Source organism: Ovis aries, chromosome 23, assembly GCF_016772045.2.
Source record: "Ovis aries strain OAR_USU_Benz2616 breed Rambouillet chromosome 23, ARS-UI_Ramb_v3.0, whole genome shotgun sequence".
NCBI lineage: Eukaryota > Metazoa > Chordata > Mammalia > Artiodactyla > Bovidae > Ovis > Ovis aries.
In genome coordinates, this window is record NC_056076.1 from 5,592,917 (window position 1) to 5,620,898 (window position 27,982).

The window sequence follows — 27,982 nt, forward strand, 5'->3', positions numbered from 1 at the left end:
TGGAAACTATCATAAATAGTTGATCTGCTGCATGCCAATACAAAATAAAAAGTTAAAAAGTAAGTGGGAGATATTTATTCCCTAATATCTACTGGAAAGAAAAACAAAACCCATGCGTATGTTTAAGTCCCTTTGCTGTGCATCTGAAACTATCCCAATAATGTTAATCTGCTATACACCAATACAGAATAAAAAGTTAAAAAATAAATGGGAGTTAGTTATGCCCTAATTTCTATTGGAAAGAAAAAAGTAAAACAAAATCAGCAGGTGAGACCATGTATAATTCTGAGAGACTAAGCAATGCAACAACACTTTAAGGAAGATGCCATATTTAATAATTTTTCATCAGCCACTGAGTTTAATGAATCTGAGGGCTAGTTTATGACCCCCTCAAACTTGAGTTAGGATGTCTGTAAAGCTTGGTGTTTTCTGGATACATCTGTAAATGTTTGTGATGCTGCAACTAACTTAATCCTTACAGCAGCCCCATGAGATGGTATTCTCTTATTGAGATTTTATAGAAGAAAAATCAAAGCCTCAGAAAAGACCTTCCCCAAACACGTGGACCTATTAAGTGTCAAGGCTGGAATGGAGACCCAGCATAAGCATCTAGGCCTGATATTAGAAACTGTACTACAGACCCTACAAAATAATGACGCTAAACTCACAAATACCCTCACCAATACCTACATGGAATCAGAAAAGGGGAAAAAAAAAAAAAAGTAACTTTATGGATTTTTTTCTTAGCGTTTTTAGTGAATTTTTTTAGGCAAATCCCTTTGAAGGGATCAAAACCATTTTTATTTTTATGTAAAATTATGAGACAAATGCATGAAGAGAATTCCAGCAGGGTTAAGAAAGGTGGGCAGACCTATCAACATTGTTTCCCCTCAGAGAGGCGGTCAGAGTCTGAGGCTGGACCAGCTTTCTCAGGGACCTCTGTAAGCCTGGAGCATCACACACAAACAGAGCAAGTGTTGGAGGAACACACTGAGGCAACAAGTTGAGGGTCAGACGGGTAGAGAGGAGAGGTGTGATGTACTCTTATCCAGGAAGCCCTCAAGCCTTCAGAAAAGTTGTCACTGCATGAAATGCTGAGTGTGTTTGGATTTCTTGGAAAAATGTAGGGAAGACACAGCTACAAGCTTGGGATTTTGTCCAGGAGAAAAAACTCCATAGGCTTTCAAAATGTGGAGTCAGAGATGCAAGGACTCCATGAAATGTGTAAGATTCCTCCTATAGCAATTCATGCTATTAGAAATTAATCCAGGTTTATTGACATCTTTGATGGATCAGAGATGCTTAACAAATATCTGTATCACAGATAGGTAAGCTAACAGTGACAAATTAACTTAAAATTGTGGCCAGGTCACTCAAAAACCCAATGCATGAGCTACAATCAGAAGATCACATTCTTAAAAAAATAGTAGGAAATTATTTCTTGCTCTTCTTGCATTAGATGAATTTACTATTAAATATAATTTAAAATGAGGATTTTTAATGAGTTGCAATAATTAGATAACTTCTTTTAAAAATCTGCTATGAATTTAAATAAACATATTCCTGAATAGCTCCTAGAATTATCTGATAAAAAGTAACAGAAAGGACAAAATTCACTTCTGAGTCATTCAAAATGGATTTCATTAAAAATTTTAAGAGATGTACATATCCCACTCAACTAGTTTAATTGCATTAATTATCAGAACAAGATAAACATTAAGTACCCACAAAAGTTACTTCTTTAAAAAAATTATTTTACGTGGAAAGTGGAAGAAAGAGGACATGAAGGCAGGGAATTTGGGACAATGCATAATTATTTCTGCCTCCGCAGACTTGTCCTGGGGACAGGCTTGGAATGTGTAGACTTACTCATAGAGCATATAGCAAAGACTTATTTAGGCTTTGCCTAAAATAGCATTTACATTTGATGTATTACCTGCTGCATTTTGGAGACTGCTCCAGAGGGCTCAACTCAGAGTCTTCTAAGAGTACAGAATGATGGGAATCTGCACAGCTTTCAGCTATGTTCAGCATCATCTTTTTTGGCATCTCCTGATTACTCAGAAGTCAGGCCCGCTGTGATAAGTGTTTCTAGTATTAAAAGCTGTTGTCATCACATTTTATTAATGTTCCCCAAGACATTCAGTGACATCTGCACTCCCTTGAAATTGTAAAAATAAGCTACCTAAACTAAAACGATTCTGTGGGATAAAAATACCAAGTCATTTATTAGCTCCACAATAGAAAACAGCCATTGCTTTGTCACTTACACAACCTATGAATTTCTAGTTTAGGGTAGAAATGAATATTTATTGTTGAAAGCTGCTCTTCGTGAAATGCTTTTCACATTGGGGTTAAACTATTGTGAGATATTTTGATTTTCATTAAAAATGTTAAGTCAATCCACAATATTTATAAATAGCCTAGGTTCACAGTATAATATAGTTTGAGGATGGTCGCTGAACTACTTATTATTCATGATAACATGCTTAAATAAACAGGAAAATTCCTTCTTAATTATTTCCATGTGATGTGGGTCTACATTTTAAAATTATCTGTCTAAAAATCTATTCACCCACCTATCTATCTTTCTATCATGTATGTATGTATGCGTGTGTCATCTATATCGATTTATCATCGATACCTCTCAATTATGTCTCAGTTCAGTTCAGTTCAGTCACTCAGTCGTATCCGACTCTTTGCGACCCCATGAATCGCAGCACGCCAGGCCTCTCTGTCCATCACCAACTCCCAGAGTTCACTCAGATTCATGTCCATCGAGTCAGTGATGCCATCCAGCCATCTCATCCTCTGTCGTCCCCTTCTCCTCCTGCCCCCAATCCCTCCCAGCATCAGAGTCTTTTCCAATGAGTCAACTCTTCTCATGAGGTGGCCAAAGTATTGGAGTTTCAGCTTCAGCATCATTCCCTCCAAAGAAATCCCAGGGTTGATCTCCTTCAGAATGGACTGGTTGGATCTCCTTGCAGTCCAAGGGACTCTCAAAGAGTCTTCTCCAACACCACAGTTCAAAAGCATCAGTTCTTCAGCACTGAGCCTTCTTCATGGGAAATAGACGAGGGAACAGTGGAAACAGTGTCAGACTTTATTTTTGTGGGCTCCAAAATCACTGCAGATGGTGACTGCAGCCATGAAATTAAAAGACGCTTACTCCTTGGAAGAAAAGTTATGTCCAACCTAGACAGCATATTCAAAAGCAGAGACAATTATGTTTATCATCTATCTATTTCCACCTATCATCCATCTTTCTATCATTGCATCTATCATCTGTTTATCTAATCTGTCCATCTTCTTCCTGACCAGGACTCTGGTCAGGAATATATGTTAATATATTGCATTATCTCTACATTCTAATCAGCTTGGTTTTACAGTGTCTTTTCAAGATAAAGAGGTCTTTTCTTTTTTTTTTTTTTTTTTGAAGAGTGACATAAGATCCCTTAGTCTAAGTTTCTCCTACATAGAGAAAATTTTCAAACATAAATAGATGCTGACAAAATACTGCCAAGTAGATAAAAGAAAACTGCTGATAACTGGCCATATTTGTCCTCTCTCTTTCACACACGCACACATGCACGCGCGCACACACACACACAACACCCACGTGATGTACATTTGAAAGCACAATTCTGAAATCACATAGCTTCACATCTAAATATATTGGCATTCTTCTTAGGAAGAAAGGGGCCAATTACCATCCTTGACAATGGTTCCCTGAGACATTAATATTTCCTGAAGGAATTATTTGAAACACACCATTGTGAAACTCAGGGTTTTCACCATTTTATATTAATTAGCAGTTTTCTTGAAAGAAGATCTTCACTTTTTACTCCCATTTTACCCCTTCTTTTCATGTAACACTACAGATTCTGAAATTTTTAATTATTTAAAATAGCCATCAATAGCAGTGCATTTATCAAACTTGAAAAATAAAAATAATTTTAATTTCATCTTGTATGGAGTTCACATTGAAATTTACCTGATGGCTGCAAGAAATATTTTTTTGCTATTGAAAATCCAAATCAGGCTCTAATATAGTTTCAACCTTTCCAGTTGATTATGTCTGTTTAACCTCTTAGTCTAGAAGAATCCCACCACTTGTCTGTGACATTGACTTTATTTAAAGACCCAGGACAGTTTGTTTTCTTGTAGGCTATTTTCTTGTAGACTCCTAATTTGAGTCCTCCTAGTCCATGGTGTCGCTAAGAGTTGGACACGACTGAGCGACTTCACTTCCACTTTTCACTTTCATGTATTGGAGAAGGAAATGGCAACCTACTCCAGTGTTCTTGCCTGGAGAATCCTAGGGACAGGGGAGCCTCATGGGCTGCTGTCTATGGGGTCTTACAGAGTCAGACATGACTGAAGTGACTTAGCAGCAGCAGCAGTGCTGAATTCCATTTTCTATCCTTGTGGACACATTGGAAAAGACCCTGATGCTGGGAAAGATTGAGGGCAAGACAGAAAGATTGAGGGGACGACAGAGGATGAGATGGTTGGATGTCATCATCGACTCAATGGACGTGAGTTTGCACAAACTCCGGGAGACAGTGAAGGACAGGGAATCCTGGCATGCTGCCATCATGGGGTTGCAGAGAGGGACACAACTGAGCAACTGAACAACAAATCCCCACATTTCCTACAAACTGGAAAGAAATCTGGATATTTCCATTGCAATATTGTCTATTTCCATAACAATATTGGGGATTTTATGTATGGTTTTGTATTTGACCTATTGCAGCCCATTGGGAGCTCTTCTGTCAGATTTCTCACTATTAAAGATGCTGTTTCATGCCTCGGCTGAGGTGGTAATGGACACATCTCTCCAAGGATTCTTTAAATGAGCATCACATTTCTGCAGATTAATTTCTCTCATTATCTATGCCTCCATGGCGCACTGATGCCTTTATTCTGGTGATCTCCTATTTTATTTGCCTTTCTTCTCACTCCTGTTCAGACTTTGGTTGGCTGCATACTTCCCTGGTGGCTCAGAGGTAAAGAATCCACTTGCAATACAGGATGAGGGTTTGATCCCTGGGTCGGGAAGATCCCCTGGAAGAGTAAATGGAAACTCACTCCAGTGTTCTTGCCTGGAGAATTCCATGGACAGAGGAGCCTGGCAGGCTACAGTCTACACAGTCACACAGAGTCAGACACAACTGAGTTACTGGGCACATACATACAGTCTTCTCTGTGGTACTTCTGGGCATTCCATCCTCTCTTTCAGCAGCCTGAAAGGAAAAGCGCAGGCAGCCCTTCATTTGTAAATATCCATTTAACTAATATAAGTGTTCCATGTAATATTTCCCTCTCTCATGAGGCTAGAATGGATTTGTGGTGGAAAATCTTAGAACTCATAGACTTATGTGAGCTCAGAAGTAAAACAACTCAGAAATGATGAACACAGCAACCACCTGGGTTTATAAAATCCTAGGAAGGATTCTTACATAAGTCCTGCTTGGCAGCCAGTGGGGAGTCTTGATTATCTAATATACACTGTGTCTACATAGATTAAAAGCTTGCTTCCAACGCCACTGGTTGTGGAAGGAGTCATGTTTAAACCACACAGAATTCTATCGGTTGGTTAGAGAGTCATTCTGAACTTAGTGTGGAGATGATGTATACTGAAAAAGGATAACAAATGTCGAAATAGAGGGAGGCCCTAATACGTCATTTTGGGGTATAATTAGACATCCCTACTCTCTCAAAGCAAAGATCAGCTGTGCTATTTAAAGCGCTTCCTTTGGCAGGGAAACGTTAGTGGAAACCAGAAGAGAAAGACAGTAAGAGGTGCAGAGCAGATACAGGAAGAGGACTTAACAAGTGAAAAGATTAGTATCTCATTAAAATAGGACAAAGAGGGTTCTTCTGCAAATGAATGGAGAAGACTTCTTTTCATTTTGTGTCTCAGTGTTATAAAAGAAATCTTGTTATTTAATGAAATAGCATTTTATTAATATTATGCTATTAACATAATCAATCAAACATATTATTAATGTAATTTAATTATGTTAATTAATATAATTAAATGTTATTAACATTTTATTAATGCAATGCTTGCATTGCAGGCAGATTATTTACCACTGAGCCACCTGAGAAGCCTGACAAAAACATTAGTGATATTTAAATCAAGGACAATAATCTCAGTCAATGATTTTATTTTGTGATAGGCTGATTAATGTATTTGGGTTGAAATACAGAAATATCTACGGGAAAATTAAATATAGCAATTATATTAATATGTTAAAAATGTGATTCCTGTCTTGTTTCAAACTTATCAGAAAGAAAGCACACTACATGACTATAACCATAAAATGACCAAATCCTAAAAAATAATATTTAATCTGAAATTTTAATTGAAAAAGGAAAATAAACTAAAAATGTTTAAATATGTTTTTACACTGTTTCCTTTATTCTAATAGATACATTACTACTTAAAGTTCCAGATTTTTTTTTTCCTGGAAGGATGTCCAAATAATTGTGTGAAGAAAAACAATCAAACAGAAAAAAAAAAATCACAGGAAAAATTACTCAGGGAAAATTGAGTGGATATATTTTTTTCAAAAAATTAAGTGGTAGGTTTTGACATATCCTAACTTAAAAATTAAAAAATATAAATAAAGAAATAAGCAAGTTGCTAGTGTTTGAATTTGTCAAGCCATAAAACATGAATCTTACAGTCATTAATTGCATGAGAGCCAGAGGGGGGAGATACATTTTAACAGACATTTCAATGAGCTAATGCTCAGATTCTTGGAAATAAGTTGGATTTAGAAATACACACACACACACACACACACACACACACACATACACACGTATGTGTGTATATATATATGTGGAATTAATTATGTCAAGAAATTAACAACAAAATAAAAAATTGAGAACAGGCAACAAAACAAGGAACATTTGCTAAAAATATACTTTAGTCCCATTTAATTAGAAATAAAAACACAATTCACCATGGTTAAAACATGCTGATTTTCTCTCCTTTAGTTATTAACCCTCGTATGCATGCTCTTAAATAAAACTCTATGATAAATATACTGGAAAGTATGTTTTTCTAAGATCTAAGTACACATAAAAAAAAAACAAAACAAAAAGGAGCTGGATCAGGAAGATTTATTATTCTTAAACAATTTATTCAGTCCCTACAGTAAAGAAAGGAGTTGAGGTGAACTCTTGGGGACTCCTTGGGGGAAGTAGGTTCAGATTAACCTACACATGTCTTAAAAGATAACCTCAGGACAGATTATCAAAGAATGAAGAGATATGGGGTAGATTTATAAATGAAATTAGAAAGATTTATACTATTTACTTTAGATAAAAAGAAGACATCCAGCAGACATAGTGAAGCAGATATTCGTAAAGTCCTATGAAGATGATTATAAAAAACAATGCTATTAAAAGAATCATTGACTTGGTGTGTATGTATGTGCGTGCATGCCTGCGTGTGTACAGGGGCATGAGCCAATCAGGTGGTTAATGAGTAACTGCTACTTTTGTGGAAAAAAGTGTAAATTACTTATAGAAATCAGTAAATGAATTTAATTTATCATATTTAACTTTTTTCTCCCCCTGTATAATTCCTTAGATGTGAAAAATAGACCTCACTGACTTTGACACAGGGAAAATATGCTCCAATGCATAAAAATCACAATGTAATAGAAGAGAATCCTCTTGCCTACTCCTACTTATCCTGTCTCATAAAGAAATTATAAAGCAATGAATTTAAAATAGGTCAGATGAAAGCCATTTAAACTGTGATATATATAATCAATTCAAGTAAGTTAGTGCTACAGGCTTATTGAGACAAATCCTTTATCAAGATATAATGCACTAATAAGAATAGGATGTGCAGTTACTGTAGATAATGCCTCGAAGACAATGTAATTTGATGTTGCCATCATCAACACTTTCCCTGTGCCCACCGGGCACCCACAACTGCAGTAAAGAACCCTTGGCAGGGAGAAAGGAACTCTCTCGAGTGTGGCCCCAACCTCTGAGGATTTATAAGCTAGGGAGATGCAAATCACTTTCTGGAAATAATAAATAGCATTTCTGTATGAATTAGGTTTCCAGATTTAATAAGTCTTCTGGAGATTTTTCCCTTCCAAAATAAAGCAATGTCTTTGGAAATGGCTTTCTGATCTGATTATAGGTTTGTTAGCTTGGTATTTTAAACATGGATAACAAAAATGCAAAGTTCTTACACATAGTCTATTATATGCCTTAACATGTCATGAGATGGGACTGGAGTTGAAGATCTTAGGTAAAGTAATACACAGGAAATTATTATGCATCAGTTTGCTCAAGCTGAGGAGAATTTTGAACAATTCATCACAGCGAGGATGAGGTTATGTGGCAATGCAGTGTCATAATAGTTGAGTACTATTTCTTTTTTACTGGCATAAAGTTAATTTTTATTAGTTTAATTGAAGAGTGTCTTATGGACATGTAAATTATATGCTGCTTTCCAGCAATGACTATACTATCAATGTGAATTATTATGCTATCATTTTTGTGATGAGAAATAGAACCCTCTTCTAGTCCTCCACAGATACTTACAATTGCTGAAAGGAATCACATTAAGGTTGGCATTTTGCTCTTCCTTGTGGTTCAAAATGTTAAATTTTGTCTCAACCTGTGATGTATGATAAGAGCTTCCCAGGTGGCACTAGTGGTAAAGAATCTGCCTGTCAATGCAGGTGACCCAAGAGACATGGGTTTGATCCTTGGGTTGGGAAGATCCCGAGAGTAGGAAACAGCACTCTACTTAGGGCTTCTCTTGTAGCACAGATGGTAAAGAATCTGCCTGCAATGTGGGAGACGTGGGTTTGATCCCTGGGTTGGGAAGATCCCCTGGAGAAGGGAAAGGCTATCCACTCCAGTATTCTGGCCTGGAGAATTCCATGGACTGCATAGTCCATGGGGTCACAAAGAATTGGATACAACTGAATTACTTTCACTTTCACCAGTATTCTTCCCTGGAAAATTCCATAAGCAGAGGAGCCTAGTGGGCTACAGTCCATGGGGCCACAAAGAGTTGGACAGGACTGAACACAATTCATATGTGATATATGAATTCAAAATACTTACTGAGCACTATAACACAAGGCATTTCTCAGGTTTTCGGTTATTACATCAGTGAATAAAATGGGCAAATATCCCTACCTTTTGATAATATTCTAGCAGAGAAATATTTAACCAATTAAAAATAGGCCTAAGTCCCTATTAAGCTACCAGCCACATTTTGCACAGAACTAGAACAAATAATTTCAAGATTTGTATGGAAATACAAAAACCCTCAAATAGCCAAAGCAATCTTGAGAAAGAAGAATGGAACTGGAAGAATCAACTTGCCTGACTTCAGGCTCTACTACAAAGCCACAGTCATCAAGATAGTGTGGTACTGGCACAAAGACAGAAATATAGATCAATGGAACAAAATAGAAAGCCCAGAGATAAATCCACACACATATGGACACCTTATCTTTGACAAAGGAGGCAAGAATAGACAATGGATTAAAGACAATCTCTTTAACAAGTAGTGCTGGGAAAACTGGTCAACCACTTGTAAAAGAATGAAACTAGATCACTTTCTAACACCACATACAAAAATAAACTCAAAATGGATTAAAGATCTAAATGTAAGACCAGAAACTATAAAACTCCTAGAGGAGAACATAGGCAAAACACTCTCTGACGTAAATCACAGCAGGATCCTCTATGATCCACCTCCCAGAATACTGGAAATAAAAGCAAAAATAAACAAATGGGATCTAATTAATATTAAAAGCTTCTGCACAAGAAAGGAAACTATAAGCAAGGTGAAAAGACAGCCTTCTGAATGGGAGAAAATAATAGCAAATGAAACAACTGACAAACAACTAATCTCAAAAATATACAAGCAACTCCTGCAGCTCAATTCCAGAAAAATAAACGACCCAATCAAAAAATGGGCCAAAGAACTAAATAGACATTTCTCCAAAGAAGACATACGGATGGCTAACAAACACATGAAAAGATGCTCAACATCACTCATTATTAGAGAAATGCAAATCAAAACCACAATGAGGTACCACTTCACACCAGTCAGAATGGCTGTGATCCAAAAATCTGCAAGCAATAAATGCTGGAGAGGGTGTGGAGAAAAGGGAACCCTCCTACACTGTTGGTGGGAATGCAAACTAGTACAGCCACTTTGGAGAACAGTGTGGAGATTCCTTTAAAAATTGCAAATAGAACTACCTTATGACCCAGCAATCCCACTTCTGGGCATACACACCGAGGAAACCAGAATTGAAAGAGACACATGTACCCCAATGTTCATCGCAGCACTGTTTATAATAGCCAGGACATGGAAGCAACCTAGATGTCCATCAGCAGATGAATGGATAAGAAAGCTGTGGTACATATACACAATGGAGTATTACTCAGCCGTTAAAAAGAATACATTTGAATCAGTTCTGATGAGATGGATGAAACTGGAGCCGATTATACAGAGTGAAGTAAGCCAGAAAGAAAAACACCAATACAGTGTACTAACACATATATATGGAATTTAGAAAGATGGCAATGACGACCCTGTATGCAAGACAGCAAAAAAGACACAGATGTGTATAACGGACTTTTGGACTCAGAGGGAGAGGGAGAGGGTGGGATGATTTGGGAGAATGGCATTGTAACATGTATACTATCATGTAAGAATTGAATTGCCAGTCTATGTCCGATGCAGGATACAGCATGCTTGGGGCTGGTGCACGGTGATGACCCAGAGAGATGTTACGGGGAGGGAGGTGGGAGAGGGGTTCATGTTTGGGAACGCATGTACACCCGTGGTGGATTCATGTCAATGTATGGCAAAACCAATACAGTATTATAAAGTAAAATAAAGTAAAAATAAAAATTAAAAAAAAAATAGGCCTAAGAAATGCCTGGGTTATATAGTGTGTTTTCATGTCATGTGTGTGAAACAACAGTCAGGTAGAATCAGATGAGGAGGACCAGGAAAATCATGGGAGAGGAAATGATACCAGTCAGATTGATTCCATGTTTCTCTCTACACCTCCAGTTTCAATGGTATAGATGAGGTCTGAAGATTTTTGCCTGGTGCTTGACTTGAAATTTAACCTAGATTCTTTACTGTTATGGAGGATGAAGGATGATGGGAAGATGGTATGATTAATCTTAACTAGATGTCACCCTCCCTAGATGTTTTGTTGGTGTAGAATGTTTGTTAGGGGTGAGATACAAGTGGAAGTTGACTGGAAAGTAGGTTGTTTGGAGGCAATTAGGCATGCGTTGCAAGTCACAGATAACAGCTAATTCTAAAACACTGACTTGGAACTGAGAGAGGAAGGCAAGGTTGATAGTGGAGAGGAGTGCAAAGAACTGAGAGGCCTGATGCAGAAAAGACCATCTACATAGAGACTGAAATAACCAAGATGTAAGAGGAAATGGCAACCCACTCCAGTATTCTTGTCTGAAAAATCCCATGGGCAGAGAAGCCTTGTGAGCTACAGTATATGGGATCACAAAGAATTGGACGTGACTTAGTGACTGAGCAAGGCACTGAGAAGTAAATTTCTAGAAATGGACAGTAAGTTTGGTGCTAGAATCATCCAGGAATGATAACCATGACCCAAGAGTTAAAGACATGATAGCAATAATGCAAGTAGTTGGTGAAATAATGATTATAATAATAACGATGATGGTGATATTTCAGAGGTTGAAGGAGGATGAGTTATAGAAAAGCTGTTATGAGAATCCCTGAACCTCATCTCCTGGTTCAGGGAGAGAGAATATCTTGAGAAGAAGAGCAGCCAGGGCTAGGAGACCCCAAGGGAAATGGTGTCTGCCATGCAAACCCAGGTTATCATAAGAGCGAAAGAAGAAGGAGGCATTCAGGCAACAGGATCAGGATACAGGGCTTTCACTGACAATGCCCTTGAATTCCAGAAGGGATGTGCTTTCAGAGATGGTATAGAGATGGAGAAAGGTACAGAACAGAAGTATATAGAGCCTCAAGGGGGTTATTCCTTGGTGACTGGTGGAGAAACTGAGAAGTCTGAGTTTCCTTGATAACTGTATTGAACCATCCTAAGGTCTTAATGAATTCTAGATAGACCATGGTGAATGATAAGGCTGACAGTGTCAGGGGCAAGGGTTGGTGAGTGTCTGGGCTTTCTTGACGGTGGAGGTAGATGGTTACCAGAAGGCAGAAGGCAAGGTCTTAATCTTACTGCTGTGCCCAATCTTCTGAGGAAGGAACATTCTCCTTGTGCATAAATGTTCTTCAAACTGAAGCTTGTGAAAATTCAGGAAGGTGAGTTCTACTATGTGTTTGAGCACTCTGAGATGTTGAGGATAAGTGTTTCAGGGCTGCTCTCTGAGGTCATGTGAGTATGAAGTGATTCCACAAGTGACTCCCAGTTTCAAATTTCAGAGAACAAAAATAGAAAAATATAAAAACCATCCAAGCTTTTGTGTAACTGAGATTGTATCTCTCAGTTTTACATTCTCATTTTTTAGGTCAGGCTTAATAATATTTTAAGAAACTATTTTATTCAAGTTTTAATTATTGTTTTCAAATTTTCTCACTTTTTAGCCAATTTAGTATGTAAGTTGTTAAAACAAACAATTAATTAATTTCACAGAATCTTGAACTCTTCATATAATTCCAAGGATACTAGGAGTTGGTGTGCAGAGCATATTTTTGAAAATTAGAAATACTTTACTTAATATTTCTTGTTTAAAAATTCCTTATGTAATAATTAACTCAACTTGTTTGGGACGAAATTTTCTACATTAATTGAGAACAATGTATTGTAAAAGAGGGATATGAATAATAAATGTGGAGGCTTGTATAATAGCTCCTTAAAAGAAATGGTAGGAGTGTAATCTTTTGTATGCCCAGTCACCAAATCACTTTTTAAAGCTTGGGTAGAATAGGAAACTATGCCTCAACTGCATCCCCTACTACTTGCAGCTGGAGCAAAGCAGTGGGATCTATATTTGATCAGACAAGCATCCTTCTCTGGAAATGGAATGTGGAAAAAATAATAATGCAAAAAAAATGGTGGGGGAGGGGGAGGGCAAAGGAGGAAGAATATGTGGGGAGAGATTGTTTTTAATCTGCATTTGGGTAGCGGTCCCAAGATATTTCAATTTCAGTATCAAGCAGCAATCAACTGTGAAAGGTGGAAGCCAGTGTTCAACCAGTTGTGCCAGGATTGATGTCCAGCCTGGCTTCGTGGAGAGGGGTGGGGGGTGGGTGGGAGGGGGTGTGCAGGCATCACGTGGGTAGCAGATTTTTCACATGGTGTGAGGTTTGCCGTGGTTGTGATCACTTCACCACACTCATGCTTGTCCATGTTTAAAGCCAGATTCTCCCTCCTCAATTCAAGAGTTACTCAATATCCTACAATAGCACCAAATGGAAAAAAATAGCTAATGGAGTTATCACTTGGCTTAAAATCATTAAAAGACAGGGTTTGCATGAAAGAAACCTAAATTGTCTATCAACAGAGAAATGGATAAAGATGTGGTACATTTATACAGTGGAATATTAGTCATTTAAAAAGAATGAAATAGCACCATTTGCAGCAACATGGATGGACCTAGAGAGTGTCATACTGAGTGAAGTGAGTCAGAGAGGGAGAAATATCATATGACATTCCTTATATGCGGAATATAAAAAGAAATTATATAAATGAATTTATTGACAGAACAGAAAGAGACTCACAGACTTAGAGAATGAAAGTATGGTTGCTAGGGAGAAGAGATATTTAGGGAGTTTGGGATGGACATGTACACACTGCTATATTTAAAATGGATAACCAACCAGCACCTACTGCATAGCACAGGGAACTCTGCTCAATGCTATGTGACAGTCTGGATGGGAGACGGAATTGGGGGAAAATGGATACGTGTATATGCATGGCTGGGTCCCCTCAGCTGTTCACCTGAAGCTATCCCAACACTGTTAAGCTTCTATGTGAAGTGTGAAAGTTGCTCAGTCGTGACCGACTCTTTGTGACCCCATATAGTCCATGGAATTCTCCAGACCAGAATACTGGAGTGGGTGGCCTTTCCCTTCTCCAGGGGATCTTTCCAACCTAGGGATCAAACCCAGGTCTCCCACCTTGAAGGTAGATTCTTTACCGACTGAGCTATCAGGGAAGCCCCAAACTGCTATACTCCAATGCAAAAAAAAAAAAAAAAAAAAAAAGACAAAGATTTGGGAGAATGCACTGCAGTCTCAGTTCCTAGTATTGCCAGAAGTCCTTGCTGCTCCTTTTTCTGTGAATTCACCACTGCAAATTCTGCCTCTGTCATCACATTCTCCCTGTGGGTTTCTTTCCTGTGTCCTTTCTTTCCTCATAAGGACACTAGCCATATGAATTAAGAAGTCACGAACTCTGGTGTGACTTCATCTTAACTTCATTAATTACATTCTCAGCACCTGATAAGGTCACTCCTTGAGATACTGGGCAGAGCGTGGATTTGGCAGAGGGGTGAGGTGGGGGTTGCAGGGGTACTCTCTAACTGAATTCAGGTTGTTAACAGTCTTTCTTCTCTCACTAGTTCTGGGATGGATCAATTAATTCTGCTTGCAACTTTTAAAGCAGCCTTAATTAACCTTTCCTCTCTGGCTCCTTTTGATAGTTCTTTTACCTCTTGGGACCCTGACTGATACAGAGACCCAGCATGAGGGCTTGGTGAATTCAAGAACCAAGGGTAAAGATTCGGTTCTGAGAGGGGGTAATGCCATATTTAGCCAGAACTAGACAGCCTAGGGGCTTCCCAGGTAGCTCAGCTGGCAAAGAATCTACCTGCGATGCTGGAGACCCCGGTTTAATTCCTGGGTCTGGAAGTTCCCCTGGAGAAGGGATAAGCTACCTACTCCAGTATTCTTGCATTTCCGTGGTGGCTCAGACGGTAAAGAATTCACCTGCAATGTGGGAAATCTGGGTTCAGTCTCCGGGTTGGGAAGATCCCCTGGAGGAGGGCATGGCAACCCACTCCAGTATTTTTGCCTGGAGAATCTCCGTGGACAAAGGAGCCTGGCGGGCTACAGTCTATGGGCTTGCAAAGAGTTAGACACAACTGAGGGACTAAGCAAGCACAGCAGTACAGACAGATTAGAGAAGAAAGACAATGAAATCCTCCAAAGCTTCCACCCCTAGCTCATTCTTGAACCATTGAAACAATCTCTTATCTCTTCCAGCCTACAACAAAGATACTTAAAAAACAAACTCAGCTATTGATATTGTGAGTGGCCGAGATAAAATGTCAGTTCAATTCATAGTCTCACAAGGTCTCATAAAAATTTAGTGCATTGATGATGAACAAGTCAGAGCCTGAAGATGGAAAATGGTGAAATATAAGATGAAAAGATTGAGAAATGAAACTCAGCACAATACTAGGCTTCCCAAGCCAGCGTGAGACTCAGAGACATTTTAAAGACTGAAACTGGGAAAGACTGAAGGCAGGAGGAGAAGCGGACAACAGAGGATGGGATGGTTGGATGATACCATGGATTCAATGGACATGAGTTTGAGCAAAGGACGGGGAGGCCTGGTGTGCTGCAGTTCATGGAGTTGCAAAGTCAGATACGACTGAGTGACTGAACAACAACAAATCAGTGGGAGGATAATGCAATTATAGCAGGGACTGGATAAATTAGTGCAAGTACACTTACTAGAGATTCTAGATTCTATGTCTAAATTAAGTCATTGAGAGAGTTCTAATTATTTCCATAGCATTCAAAATTCTTGTCATAATTAAAAGAATCCAAAGATCTTGGAGCACTGGAAAGCTAGAATGAATTTCTTTGTGTGTGCATCCTATCTAAGACTTTCCTTTTCCACCTCCTTTGCAAGCACATAGTCGCAGAACTGTGAGTTCTTAGAGAACACACCATGGCTGATCGCTAGTCTGATAAGGCTGGTAGCACACTCTGCCTTCAGTCACTGGCTGAGGGTGGGTCCCAGGTGGGTCCGCTAGAAGTAAGGCACATGCATTTTTATATTAACCCATACTGCTTGAAAGATGATGAGTGTTTTGATTCGCAAGGGTTTTAAGTAACAATTATTGGGTGATTCACTCCCTGGATTAATAATTATTATGTCAACTGAGTTCTATTACGCTTATATAAGTATCCCAAATTCTATATTTAAGAGATGGATTGTGTGTGTGTGACTTGCTCAGTCATGTCTGACTTTGTGACCCCATGGACTGTAGCCCACCAGGCTCCTCTGTCCATGGAATTCTCCAGGCAAGAATAATGTAATGGGTTGCCATGCCCTTCTCCAGGGGATATTCCTGAACAAGGGATAGAACCCAGGTATCCCACATTGTAGGCAGATTTTTTACCCTTTGAACTCCAAAAATCTGAGTTTGAACCTCTAAAATTTTTTTTAAATTTTTTGGTAGTTCAGAACAAGTTAATGACATCAATGTGCTCTGCAATAACAGATATTTTTATTATCACTTATGGCTCAAGAATTTTTGCCAAACTAACCATCTGGAGATCAATGTGGTATTTTTAGCAAAATACATCCAAGTTTCCAGTCTAACTAATGGATTTTTTTTAATTCTACTATTTTAAAACTAATAAACAATTCCTGTGTGTCCCATTCTTAAATTTCATGCATTTGATTTTGAGATTTTTTAAAAAAATATAACAGGTATAGCTATAATTTGTAGTCTATTGGGTTTTAAGAAATGGGATTTCTGACTGTCCTGACAAAAGCTATTTAATAATTAAAACTTTCCCTTACAAATGGGAAGGCACTTTTGATTATTTATCATAATTTTATTTGTTTCTCCTTTGAGGACGATTTTTTAAAATTTACAAAGTCCTATAAAGGAGCGTATTTTGTTTATTTTTGGATTTACTTGAGTATTGTGAAATTCAAGTATTAGCTTTTTAAAAATCTTAACTTTATTATAAAAGAAAATGCATTTGTTTTCCTATTTTTCTAAAGCTTTCCTTTCCTCAGAACTTTCTGTTAGAAAAACCTGACTTCTTAGCACACTCTTTCCAGTTTAAAGCTTGCCTGCATGCTTAGTCACTCAGTCATGTCAGACTCTTTTTGACCCTTTTGGACGGTAGCAGCCAGGCTCCTCAGTCCATGGGATTCTCCAGGCAAGAATACTGGAGTGGGTTCCCATCCCCTTCTCCAGGGGATCTTTCCAAACCAGGGAATCTTTCCAACCGAGGGATCGAACCCATGTCTCCTGAGTTTCCTGCATTGCACGTGGATTCTTTACCCACTGAGCCATTAGGGAAGCCTAATTTAAAGTTTATTCATATACAATCTGAAAATATAAATTGTCATTCAAAGGAAAGTCTAAAAGTCATATATTTAATATTCCAAAAGAAGTCTTAAAAATAGATTTCTTGAAAATCTAATAAAACTTTCCCCCAATATCTTGCATGACTGAGGTTCAGTTCAGTTCAGTTCAGTCACTCAGCTGTGTCCAACTCTGTGCAACCCCATGGACTGCAGCACTCCAGGCTTCCCTGTCCTTCACCAACTTCTGGAGCTTGCTCAAACTCATGTCCATCAAGTCTGTGATGCCATCTCACCACCTCATCCTCTGTCAAACCCTTCTCCTCCAAAGTATTGGAGCTTCAGCTTCAGCATCAGTCCTTCCAATGAATATTCAGGAATGATTCCCTTTAGGATGGACTGGCTGGATCTCTTGCAGTCCCAAAGACTATCAAGGGCATCAATTCTTTGGCACTCAGTCCAACTCTCACATCCATACATGACTACTGGAAAAACCATAGCCTTGACTAGATGGACCTTTGTTGGCAAAGTAATGTCTCTGCTTTTTAATATGCTGTCTAGGTTGGTCATAGTTTTCCTTCCAAGGAACAAGCAAGCATCTTTTAATTTCATGGTTGCAATCACCTCTGCAGTGATTTTGGAACTCCACAAATAAAGTCTCTCACTGTTTCCATTGTTTTTCCATCTATTTGCCATGAAGTGGTGGGACCAGATGCCATGATCTTAGCTTTCTGAATGTTGAGTTTTAAGCCAACTTTTTCACTCTCCTCTTTCACTTTCATCAGGAGGCTCTTTAGTTCTTCTTTGCTTTCTGCCATAAGGGTGGTGTCATCTGCATATCTGAGGTTATTGATATTTCTCCCAGCAATCTTGATTCCAGCTTGTGCTTCATCCAGCCAGGCATATAGCATGATGTACTCTGCATATAAGTTAAATAAGCAGGGTGACAATATACAGCCTTGACGTACTCCTTTTTCTATTTGGAACCGGTCTGTTATTCCATGTCCATTTCTAACTGTTGCTTTTGACCTGCACACAGACTTCTCATGAGGCAGGTAAGGTCGTCTGGTATTCCCATCTCTTTAAAAATTTTCCACAATTTGTGTGATCCACACAGTTAAAGGCTTTGGTGTATTCAATAAAGCAGAAGTCGATGTTTTTCTGGAACTCTCTTGCTTTTTCGATGATCCAATGGATTTGACAATTTGATCTCTCATATATTGGATATTGGCAATTTGATGACTGAGGTAGAAACTGAAAAAAAATCATAGCTCCAAATGCTCTGATGTTAAAATCAATCATAACAATTAAGTAGAAGTGTAATTTTCTGGAAAAAAAAATTGTCTTGATAGTCAAAAAATCTGAAGTTATACTTTGGACTTTTCTGGATCTCCAGTGGTTAAGACTCTGTGCTTCTACCACAGGGGGCACAGGTTCGATCCCTGTCTGGGAACTAAGCTCCCACATGTCTCATGGCACAGCCAAATAATAATAATAATAAAGATATGGAATCATTTTTTTTAAGTTGTACTAATGCAGTAGCCAGGAACTCCATGTGGCCATTTATAAATACTAAGTAGTTTAAAAAACTTAAATAAAATCAATTTCTCTGCTTCACTGGCTACATTTCAAGTGCTCAATAGTTGTAAGCAACTAATAGTTATATAATACACAGTTTGTTTAGAGAATATTGCATCATCATGGGATATTTTACCGAACAAAACTGATCTAAAGTATGATTCATTTGAGTTTTTCCAACAATAGTTATCAGAAGGCATTTACATCACATTCTCTGAAGTCATACTTCATATTGCTGTAAAGTCATTGGTGTTTCAATGAGAATTAATGTGAAATATCTTTCGCAGGGAGTGCTGCACCATGCAGCATGTGGGATCTTATTTTTGGGCCAGGGATTGAACCTTCACTCCTGCATTGGAAGAACAGAGTTGTGACCACTGAATGACTATGCAAGTCCCTAATGTGAAATCTTAAGAATTCATTAGTGCATTCTGAAAGCACCAGGCATTCTTTTTTTTTTTTTTTCAAAAGAAATGGATAAAAGCTATATCCTAAAATTGAAGGTCCTGTTATTACCAGTGAATAACAGTGCAGTGTGTAAATTTATCAATTATTCAAGTTTTCTACTCTCTGTACTGTGAGTGTGAATCTCTGTAAAGACTCCAGCTTGAGGTTTCAATAATTAAGGCATCTCTGGATGTTGCAGTAATTTTCCCAGAGCCTCTATCTGCCAATACAGCTTCTGTTGATTTAATGAAATGTGAATTGAATGAAGACAGTTTTCATTTATAATTTTGAATCGCTCTTACCGGATTGTGTAACTGAATTTAAAATAAAGTGTATAAGAAAATGCCTATGTATTGACAGAGATGACATTTAAATAACAATGAAAGATGAATGACAAAGCCATTTCACTGTCTGGAAATAACAGAGGCTGGGAGAAGAATAGAAAGAGAGATGACCACCATCAACCTATAGTAGAAAATTGGAATTGAAAATATGACATTTCTAGTATAAAATTCAGCAGTAATGAAGTGAAATTCAGTGTAGATTGTTGGAGAGACATTGTAGTTTGAGAAGATGAGAGAGAAGAATACTCCAGGTCAGAATAACAAACTAATGTAAAGATCTTCAGGCAGAGATGAGTTTGCTGTGATGAAAAGACAGGAAGATAAACAAATGACTGGTGTCCATGCATCAGGAAAGGTACCATAAGCCAGGCACGGGTGATAGAAGAGAAGGGTAATGTGGTCAAAGCTAATGTGTGTGTGCATGTGTGTATACCGTTTCCTGGGTGTTGATAAATTGCAAAAAAAAAAAAAAAGAAAATATTGCAATTTAGAATCAGCCAATGAATACAGAGCCTCCTCATCTCTAACAAGATGCTTGCTTCTATCTGCATCTCTATTCTGTATCATATCATGTATACATCTGTGTTGATGTTGAGTCCATAACATGTCTTTATCTGAATCTATACATATATAATACTTTAACTTGCCATAAAATTCCAGATATTGAGCATCTAACTACTTAACTGACAATAGGAAATTAATTTCAAATAGATACCTGAAATTTTTAAAGAACAGACTTTTTCAAAAAATTTATCCTGGCCAAGAGTCTCCTGTTCAAAATACTTCACTAAAATACTTGCATTTAATCTGAGGTATTATTCATGATTTCTTTCTCTGAAACACTTTAATCCATTAGTAAGTAGTGTGAAATCTATGATGAAAACATATTTCAAATTTATTAATGTTGGCTCTTTCCTTTAATAATGCTCTATAGTCCAAGGCACTCTGATTCTTGTTAGTAAAGTTATAATTGCCTCCCTATCTCCAACAGGTCCAAGCCTCTCTGATCTTGTGACAGCTCTATGACTTTTACTTGGAATCCCTGCTATCATCAGCTCTTACCTTTTCTTTCCACAGCGGGGTCTATGATTAGATTTTACAATGTCATTTACTATTTCTCTTGCTCATATAGATTTCATGGAAGAGACTGGCAAATCTCTTGAACAGGTCATGACTTTGCAGCTACTTATACAAAGTGATGGTGGTAGTTTAGTCGCTAAGTTGTGTCCAACTCTTTCCACCCCATGGGCCATAGCCCTCCAGGCTCCTCTGTCCATGGGATTCTCCAGGCAAGAATACTGGAGTGGGTTGCCATTTCCTTCTCCAGGGGATCTGCCCAGCCCAGGACAAGAACCCGGGTCTCCTGCATTGCAGGCAGATTCTTTACTGACTGAGCTATAGATCCTAGGTTGAGTGGTGGAGAATTTCCCAAATGTGGTACAAGACTCAACCCTGCAGGGCCTGAGAGTGGCTGTTTGGAAGGAGAAAAAGGGTCACATCTTCAACAGTGAGCTGTGTGATCCTATGTGTGCAATTGCACTCAGAAAAAGAACTGAGAGAAGGTCAGACTGGGCCGGGCACCTGCCTGCTCTTCCCTCCTTCACTCTTTGTGGGATAAGTAAGATACACGTTTTGCCATATATAAAATAAATAACAAGAACCTACTATATAGCCTAGGGAACTCTTCTCAGTAACCAGTGCATCCTAAGGGAAATCAACCCTGAATATTCATTGGAAGGACTGATACTGAAGCTGAAGCTCCAATACTTTGGCCACCTGGTGTCAAGAGCCAACTTGTTGGAGAAGACCCTGATGCTGGGAAAGATTGAGGGCAGGAGGAGAAGGGGGGAACAAAGGATGAGATGATTGGATGGCATCACTGACTCAATGGACATGAGTTTGAGCAATCTCTGGGAGATAGTAAAAGACAGGGAAGCCTGGAGTGCTGCATGCAGTCCATGGGGTTACAAAGAGTCAGATGTGACTGAGTGATTGGACAACAACAACAATATGGGAAAAGAACATGTAAAAGAATCTATCTATCTATTGGGTTGGCCAAAAAGTTCAAGGTTTTCCATAAGACGTTACAGAAAAATAGAAGTGAATTTTTTGGCTAAACCAATATATCTGATGGAGAAGAAAATGGCAACCCACTCCAATATTCTTGCCTGGCAAACCCCAAGGACAGAGGAGCCTGGCAGGCTATAGTCCATGGGGTCAGAAAAGAGTCAGGCATGACTTACAACCAAACAACAACAAATATATCTGAATCCCTTTGCTGTACAACTGAAACTAAAACACACTGTAAATCAACTATACTTCCATTAAAAATATATATCAAAAATAAAATCAAAAAGACAAAATAAAGAGAAAAAGATTTCAACAAAAGCCATAAACAGTCATTCTTTAGCTCATGGGCTATCCAAAAGACTTCACAAAATTTAATCACCTGTGGCCTTCTTCAGTCATACAAGGAGACCCCAGAAATTCTGACTTAGAAAATTTGTGCAGGATTAGATATTTGGGATTTTAAATTTTTGCACTCCCAGTGATTATTATGTTCATATCTATGTTGGGAGTTATTAACTTAAATGATGTTCTTTTTAATTATATCATTGGATATAATTATTTCGCATCCCCATTTAACTTGCATCATTACCTGTGTAGGATATTGGATGGTGACGCTCTCCTTTACATAATCTCATTATAATTATCTGGAAACGAGCTGCCAGGCATTTTTATTAGCTGTGTTTTTCTAATTTCCCTACAGAAATAAAGTCGAAGTCCAATATCTGAGGTCACTTATTGCCGTTGTTCAGTAGTTAAGTTGCATCTGACTGTTTGAGACCGCATGGACTGCAGCATGCCAGGCTTCCCTGTCCTTCACTATCTCCGAGTTTGCTCAGATTCATGCCCACTGTGTCGATGATGACATCTAACCATCTCATTCTCTGCTGCTCCCTTCTCTTCCTGCCCTCAATCTTTCCCAGCATCAGGATCTTTTCCAATGAGTTGGCTCTTTACACCAGATGGCAAAATATTGGAGCTTCAGCTTCAGCATCAGTCTTTCCAATGAATATTCAGGGATGATTTCCTTTAGAATTGGCTGCTTTGATTTCCTTGTTGTCTAAGGGACTCTCAGGAGTCTTCTCCAGCACCACAATCAAAAAACTTTGATTCTTTGGTGCTCAGCCTTCTTTATGGTCCAGGTCTTATATCCATACATGAGTAGTGGAAAAACCATAGCTTTGAATAGATGGACTTTTGTTGACAAAGTGATAGCTCTGCTTTTTAATACACTAGGTTTGTCATAGCTTTTCTTTCAAGTGGCAAGTGCTTTTTAATTTCATGGCTGCAGTTACCATCCACAGAGATTTTGGAGCACCCCCCCCCCTCCACTGTTTCCACTTTTTCCCCATCTATTTACTTGAAGTAATGGGATCCAAGTCCATGGTCTTAGTTTTTTGAATGCTGAGTTTTAGGCCAGCTTTTTCACTCTTTTATTTCACCTTCATCAAGAGGCTTTTTATTTACTTTTCACCTTCTGCCATTACAGTAGTATCATGCTGGGCTGGATGAATCATAAGCTGAAATCAAGATTGCCAGGAGAAATATCAACAACCTCAGATATGCAGATGATACTACTCTAATGGCAGAAAGTGAAGAGGTCAATTGAGGTTTCAGTGTTGGGCGAAGAAGCCTAAATACAGAGTGGGTGAAGGTCTAGGTACTCATTTGCGTCTGAAACACAATTTAGTTACTTGGCAGAGATCAATAAGAATGATTATTTTTAAAATCTCATATTTATCTGATCAGGCTATTCATTAAATCTAGAGTGGCCTTTAGAAATATGAAAATCTCCACCCCACCCCACTGTGTAAGTATCATTCTTGTTCCTGTTATTCAGTCATGTCCCACTCTTGTGACCCCATGGACTGCAGCACACCAGGCTTCCTTGTCCTTCACCATCTCCTGGAGCTTGCTCAAACTCTTGTCCATCGAATCGGTGATACCATCCAACCATCTCATCCTCTGTCATCCCCTTCTCCTCCTGCCTTCAAACTTTCCCAGCATCAGGGTCTTTTTCAATGAATTGGCTCTTCTCATCAGGTGGCCAACATATTGGAGTAACTTAAGAAACATAAGTAACATAAGATATTAAAAAGCCAAGAATTTGGTTTGGACATTCTAGTGTGTGGAAGCGGACTCAAAGGTGAACCCAATGAAACCAGACCCTGGAGCTGATAACCCTTGCGTAGTCCCTTCCTGTTGAATATGATATGGATTTAGTTACTTGTTTCTTGCTAATAGCATAAAGAAGTGATGGGATGTGACTTCCGAGAATGGTTTGTGCAAAGCAGATAGTTATAAGAACACTATGGCCTCCATGTTGCATGTTCACACTCCTCTTTCTCTCCCTCTTTCATATCTCTCCTCCAGGGATTTATCTGCAGTGGTACAAGGCAGCTCTGTGAATGGGCCTGTGTTGTGAGACGAGGCCTGCCAACCACCAGGAGAATGAGCTTAGAAGTGGATCCTCTTCCATAGTTAAAATTTCTTATAATTCAGCCATAGCTGATAGATAGCTTGTCTGCAGTCTCAGGAGGGTCCTTCCTCCAGAGGCACCTAGCTAAGCCACCAAGATTGCAGTCTCTCATTAGCTATGAGAGAATAGTTATTTGTTGTTTTAAATTGCTGAGTTTGGAGTAGGCCCATTTACACATTATGGTTCCCATGACTTGAGTGGGCTTCCTTAGGTACAAGTATCTTGTGTGTATCTTTGTTGTTTGTGGATAGAAAGAAAAGCAAATCCTATGGCCTTTGCAGAGAGAAGGAAGTCTTAGAAGCCTAGGCTGAGGAATTCTATCAGCCTCAGTGTACTGGCTTGGCCTAGTGGAAAAACACAAATGAAATTCTTGGACAATCCAATGTATGTATTTTCCTACTGTTGCTGCCCTGTATCCTTTGCTCAAATAAATCTCATCCATGAGTTTAACTTAGTGTTAAGTCATAAGAGTCCTTCCAGGTGATTGCCGAAATATGGTCATGGACCCCTGAGATACACACTAGACACTATTATGGAAATTTGCTATGGTTTTTGAGAATTCTCTTTTGTTAATTATTAAATTCATTTGACATATCAAATTACATAAATTTATGTGTACACATTTCTAATTGATACTTACATATTTACTATGATTGGCACTATAGCCTTACATAGCACCTCAAATATATTGCATAATTTTAGTACCATATTGTTGTCTATATGAAAACACTTAAGCTGGGAATTGGTAACTTAAGTTACAAGATCATTTATTTATCTTTACTAGAATTGCATTTACTTTATTGTTAGGACTATTTGGGCTTCCCAGGTGGCACCAGTGGTAAAGAATGATCCCCTGGAGAAGGAAATGGCAACCCACTCCAGTATTCTTGCCTGGGAAATCCCATGGACAGAGGAGCCTGGTGGGCTACAGTCCATGGGGTCACACAGAGCTGGACATGACTGACCACATGGGCACAGCACATGCACAGCACTAGGACTATTTAGACAAAACTTTAAAAGGTATTCGCATACCCATTAGGATGATTATTATTGGGATTCCTTGGTGGCTCAGACGGGAAAGCATCTGATCGCAATGCTGGAAACCCGGGTTTGATCCCTGGGTCAGGAAAATCCCCTGGAGAAGGAAATGGCAACCCACTCCAGTATTCTTGCCTGGAGAATCTCATGGACAGAGGAACCTGGTGGGCTACAGTCCATGGAGTCACAAACAGTCAGACACGACTGAACAATTATTAAAAAATAATAAAAACAAATGTTGGAGAGGTTGCAGAGAAAAGTGGAATTCTTGTATATTGCTAGTGGGAACATAAAATGGTGCAGCCACCATGGAAAACAGTATGGCAATCCTTCAGAAAATTTAAACAGAATTACCATAAAATCCAGCAATTCTACTTCTACCTATATATATTCAAAAGAACTGAAAATAGGGAGTCAAACAGATACCTATATGTTTATTTTTATAAGAGGATTATTCAAAATGGTAGCAGTGGAATCAACCCAGTTTTCCCATTTATAGATGAATTGATTTTAAAAATGTGTTCTGTACATGTGTGCACGTGCATGTTCTATTCCTCAGTCACATTTGACTCTTTGTGACCCCATGGACTGTAGCCCACCATGCTCCTCTGTCCATGGAATTTCCCAGGTAAGAATACTGGAGTGGGTAGACATTTCCTACTCTACAGGCTCTTCCTAAACCAAGGATCAAACTAGTGTCTCTTGCATCTCTTGCATTGACAGGTGGATTATTTATCACTATGTTCCTGGGAAGCCCAGTCTATTCATACAATGAAATATTATTTAGCCTTAAACAGGAAGAAAATACTGACATAGGCTGTAGCGTGGAAACATCTTGAAAACATCATGCTTAGGCAATAGGCCAATCACAAAAAAGACAAATGCTGTATGATTCCACCTACATGAGATTCTAATTGTAGTCAAATTCACAGAGAGAGAAAGTACGATGCTGGTTGCCAGGGGATGGGAGAGTGGGGTGGAGAGCTGTTGCTTAATGCAAGTGGGGTTTCAGCTAGGGAAGAGGAAGAAATTTTAGAGGTGGATGGTGGTGATTGTTGCAAAACCATGTGAATGTACATATTATCACACATAAGAATGGTTTAAAAAGGTAAATTTTATTTTATGCATGTTTTACAATGGAACAACAAACATCTTTTTTATTTTTTTTTGCAGGTATTTTATTTTATTTTTTCAAGGATTAAAGTAGTAATCTTTATGTCATTTTTACAGGTCAACTTTTAAAATCTAATTTAAATTTATTTATTTAAATTGGAGGCTAATTACTTTATAACATTGTATTGGTTTTGCCATACATCAAGATGAATCCACCATAGGTGTACACGCGTTCCCCATCCTGAACACCCCTCCCTCCCCGTACCATCCCTCTGGGTCATCCCAGTGTACCAGCCCCAAGCATCCTGTATCCTGCATCGAACCTGGACTGGAAATTCATTCCTTATATGATATTGTACATGTTTCAATGCCATTTTCCCATATCATCCCACCCTCTCCCTCTCCCACATAGACCAAAAGACTGTTCTATACATCTGTGTCTTTTTGGCTGTCTCGCATATAGGGTTATTGTTACCATCTTTCTAAATTCCATATATATGCGTTAGTACACTGTATTGGTGTTTTTCTTTCTGGCTTACTTCACTCTGTATATTAGGCTCCAGTTTCATCCACCTCATGAGAATGGATTCAAATGTATTCTTTTTAATGGCTGAGTAATACTCCATTGTGTATATGTACCACGGCTCTCTTATCCATTCATCTGCTGATGGACATCTAGGTTGCTTCCATGTCCTGGCTATTATAAACAGTGCTGCAATGAACACTGGGCTACACGTGTCTCTTTCAATTCTGGTTTGCTCAGTGTGTATGCCCAGTAGTGGGATTGCTGGGTCATAAGGCAGTTCTATTTCCAGTTTTTTAAGGAATCTCCACACAGTTCTCCATAGTGGCTGTACTAGTTTGCATTCCTACCAACAGTGTAAGAGGGTTCCCATTTCTCCACACCCTCTCCAGCATTTATTGCTTGTAGACTTCTGGATCGCAGCCATTCTGACTGGTGTGATATGGTACCTCATTGTGGTTTTGATTTGCATTTCTCTGATAATGAGTGATGTTGAGCATCTTTTCATGTTTTTGTTAGTCATCTGTATGTCTTCTTTGGAGAAATGTCTATTTAGTTCTTTGGCCCATTTTTTGATTGGGTCATTTATTTTTCTGGAATTTAGCTGCAGGAGTTGCTTGTATATTTTTGAGATTAGTTATTTTTTTTCAGTTGCTTCATTTGCTATTATTTTCTCCCATTCTGAAGGCTGTCTTTTCACCTTGCTTATAGTTTCCTTTGTTGTGCAGAAGCTTTTAAGTTTAATTAGGTCCCATTTGTTTATTTTTGCTTTTCTTTCCAATATTCTGGGAGGTGGGTCACAGAGGATCCTGCTGTGATGTATGTCGGAGAGTGTTTTGCCTATGTTCTCCTCTAGAAGTTTTATAGTTTCTGGTCTTAGATTTAGATCTTTAACCATTTTGAGTTTACTTTTGTGTATGGTGTTAGAAAATATTCTAGTTTCATTGTTTTACAAGTGGTTGACCAGTTTTCCCAGCACTACTTGTTAAAGAGATTGTCTTTAATCCATTGTCTATTCTTGCCACCTTTGCCAAAGATAAGGTGTCCATAGGTGCGTGGATTTATCTCTGGGCTT